A 4,363-nucleotide genomic window follows, 5' to 3' on the forward strand; every position below is an offset into this window, starting at 1 on the left:
CTAATAGCACTTAGAAGTTGTTTTAAGCCTGGCAGTGGTTGTAGACACCTTTTAATCCCAATATTGGGACACGGAGGTAGGTAGATCTCTGTGAGCTTTGAGGACTGCCTGGTCTACAGAGCGAGTTCCAAGACAGCCACGGCTACACAGAAGAGAAACCCTGTGGCAGGGGGTCGGGGAACGGGGCAGGGTATTTGATATAGTAATTCTTTGAAGGATGCCTGTTTCATTTAAATACTTAATAGTCTATAGCAGTGATTCTCAACCTGTGGGTCAAGGGGTTGAGATTCCTTTGTGGGTCAAATATCAGATATTTTTATTGCAACTCATAACAGCAAAATTAGTTATGAAGTAGCAATGAAATTTATGGTTGGAGTCATGAGAAATGAGGAACCTATATTAAAGGGTCACAGCATTAGGATGGTTTAGAACCATTGTCCTAAAGGGATTTAAGTTTAATGCAAGTCTGGTATCCTTAAAGACAGCAAGGAGTGAGATAACTGTGATCCTGAATAGTCCCACGTGGGGCAATTCACCTGGGGACTATAACGTCCTCTGGTCATTTCTGCTTTTCTAAGCTTGAAACACTTTATCAGGGGTTAAGTCTTAAATCATGAACTTTGCTTGCATGATTTTTCTTAGAAATTTAACACATTGAATTGTTTCTCCTTCCATGTGTGTCCTGAAGATCAAACTCAGGTCGCCAGGCTTTGCAGTGAGCTCATTTACACACTGAGCCATCGCACTGGCCCTGTTTGCACAATTGCTTCGAAGTGTGAGCTAACAGCTATACAATCTGGAACATGTTTCACCTGGGTTGGTGCAGACCCAATAAGAGTCTAGTCTCTTCTGCATACTTCACTTCTAGTTCTTATGTGCAGAACTTTCCCAGGCAGGAAGCAGGGAAGGTTCTTGATATATAGCTATAAAACAGGAGGTCAGCTTGGTGCCTACTGAAATGGGAAATGTTGCCCTAGGGCTCTTTGATGTTACTTTTCCTGTCCTGTTTACCTCTGGCATGTACCATGCCCCTGTTAGGGACTTTAGAGGTGAATCCAAGATCAGTGGGCTTGCCTGAGATGGCAGGGGACTCAGTATGATCTCTAGCTGCCCTTCAGAGGAAACAGCAGAAAGTAGTAAGAGCAGTTGTGGAACCAGACCTGTGTCTGAGGAGAGGAGCTGTCTCTAATCATTGTTTCTATGTTGGCCATATTGCTCTTGTGTCAATGGACAAGAATCCTGTTTGGATGGAGCTTGTTTTATCCACCAGTTTACTCAGGGTGTTAATGCAAGGCCAGGCTCAAGCTTTGCAATTTGACTTAACAAAAATAGAACTGAGGCAAATATTTGCCTGGTGAGTATCTGTGTTTCTGCCTTATTTTTATTCTTAATTATGTGCATCTGAGTGTGGGTTTATGCACATGTCCAAAAGAGGGTGTTGAATCCCATGGAGATGGAATTACAGGCAGCTGGGAACTACACAGTGTGGGTGCCAGAAACTGATCTTGGGTTTTTTTTTTTTTTTTTTTTTTTGGAAGAACAGTACACACTGTGTAGGACAATGGTCTGTATTCTGTCAATTATATTTTAAATAAACGCTGACTGGCCAGTAGCCAGGCAGGAAGTATAGGCAGGACAACCAGACAAGAAGTAGAGGTGGGTCAATGAGAACAGGAGAATTCTGGGAAGAAGAAAGCCCATTCCTCTTCAGTCTTGACCCAGCCACAGAAGAAATATGATGTGACTGCCTTGCTGAATAAGGTACTGAGCCATGTGGCTAACATAGACAAAAATAATGGGCTAATATAAGTTATAAGAGTTAATAAGAGGGCTGGAGAGATGGCTCAGAGGTTAAGAGCATTGCCTATTCTTCCAAAGGTCCTGAGTTCAATTCCCAGCAACCACATGGTGGCTCACAACCATCTGTAATGGGGTCTAGTGCCCTCTTCTGGCCTGCAGGCATACACACAGAATATTGTATACATAGTAAATAAATAAATATTTTTTAAAAAAAGTTAATAAGAATTCTAAGCCACTAGACCCAATCAGTTTGTAACTAATGTAGACTTCTATGTGATTCTTTGGGACTTAATGACTGTAGGAACTGGGCAGGACAGAAAACTCAGACAAAACATTGCTTTAAGCCATGAACGAGAAGCCATTTCTCCAGTACCATTCTCATTTTTTTTTTTAAGATGTACTCTTTTACTGAGCCAAGAGCCCACTAATAACCAACAAACTCTCAGGATTCACCTAGTTCCTCATTTTACCCCCTACCCTTGTGCTTGGGTTATAGACTCATAAAAGCCGCTCTCAGCTTTTATGTGGATCCTGGGCTTTTATGTGGATCAGGTCCTTGTGCTTGTGTGGCAAGTATATTACTGAGGAATTTCTGAGCGCCCAGTTTAGTTCTGATTTGCATTTCTCTGGCTAAGGAGAGTGAACACTTTGTTTACAGACAATTTCCACTTCTTAAAAACTGTCCATCTGCACAAATAGATTGGATTATTTGGTGTGAATATCCCCTTTGGTGTTTAATTTTTTGTTCTTGGTGGTTAATGTTTTGCTCTTCATCTATCATGAATATTAATATTTTGTCAGGTAAATAGCAAAAATTTCTTCATTCAGTAGATTATCTCTATTAACTTTACTGTACTGAACTTAATTTTATGCAGCCCTACTTCTCAGTTCTTTCTCAGCTTTCCTGGACTGCTGGAGTCCTAGTCATTATTTTTCTGTACCTAGAATGGGACATCCAGTTTCACCAGCATCATTTGTTGAGACTTTTCTTCTCCAAAAGTTGCTGAGAATCAGCCATAGCTGTGTGGGTTTATTTCTAGGTTCTGTATTCTGAAGCTTCATTCTTGAATATCTGTGCCCTCAGATGTTATCTATTGCTGACTGGCAGTAGGTTCATGTTACTGTTCATTTTTGTCCAGAGTTAGGAAGTTGAGTACAACACATTCATATGTATATACTTGCAATTATTTCTTTTTTTCCTTTCTTCTGTAACCCCATCTCTATGTAGTGCTGCAATGGAACCAGAGCTTTAGAAATGCTAGGCAAACACAACCAACTGAGCTGCATTCCAGGCCCTGTTCTCTCTTCTTTATGGACTGTTCCCTTCATTAATATATAGTGGCATTCTTTGGTGTCTTATCTGAGAAGCTATCTTGAAATCCAGCACTTGTCATTCATGACTAAAGCTGCATCTGCTTGCTCTTACCTTCTATTGAAGAGCATATTATTTACCATTCTGCCACTGTTAATCTATGAGTCTGTCAGTATTTCTCTTGTAGACAACATTTGATCATGTTTTTAATTGAGATAGTCTTATTTTTAAGTTAAAGCCATTAAAAGTTTGGGCTGAGAATTTGCCCATCATGATAGTTTTATTGATTTCATTAGTTCTTTCTTATTCTAAGCTTTGCTGGTTTACTGCGGTGGGCATGGTCTCTCCTGGTTCTCAGTTCCCCTCGTGGAACCTATTCTTTGTGGTGCTCTCATGTTTGTAACTGTTTCCTCCCTCTCTGTAGGATTCCTGTAAGGATCGTCAGTGCGGGCTTAGTTGACATGAACTGCTATATTTTATGCTCACTTGGAAGAGCACTTGGAAGATTTAACCATATAATTTTCATTGGTTCTCACATAACTTTATTTGAAACCAATTTTGACTGCCCAGAGATTAAAGTTCAAAAGCAGAAAATATAAACAGCCAGTCTTACTCTTCATTCTAATGGCAGAATGGGAAGCTTGCTGGGTGTGAAACAGGTAATTTGGAGGCTTGGGAGAGTCTAGGAGCCTTGTTACTGTATTGCAATGGTGATCAGCAGCCTTCCTGAAGAAACCCATCTGTAACTTAATCTTATTTCCTTGGTATATTTAGATGTAAAAATGCTGGATCGCTAGTCTCTTCAGGAGAGAGCCCCCATTACAAAGTATCTCTTAGGATGGCTTCCCTCTACTTATACCAGCAGCTAGTGAGGTCAGGAGGCATAACATCTCATTTCTCTGGCATCTGCAACATAGTGTGCAAGTCCCCCCTGATTGTGTGACACCAAATGTGGGTCCTGGGAACCAGACATCATCTGCAAGAACAACAGTTGGTTTTGTTTTGTTTTTTTGAGACAGGGTTGCTCTGTATAGCCCTGGCTGTCATGAGACTAGCTCTGTAAACCAGGCTGACCTTGAATTCAGAGATCTTACCTGCCTGCCTCTGCCGCCTGAGTGCTAGGGCTAGGATTAAAGGCTGTGCCACCGGCACCTGGCTAGCAACAGATCTCTTAAACGCTGAGCCAGGTCTCTAGCACCAACATTGGTATTTCAAATAGTGGTGTCAAAATGTTCAAGTTTACCAAAAATA

The sequence above is a fragment of the Myodes glareolus genome, chromosome 4 (genome assembly GCF_982192425.1).
Source record: "Myodes glareolus chromosome 4, mMyoGla1.1, whole genome shotgun sequence".
Taxonomy (NCBI): Eukaryota; Metazoa; Chordata; class Mammalia; order Rodentia; family Cricetidae; genus Myodes; species Myodes glareolus.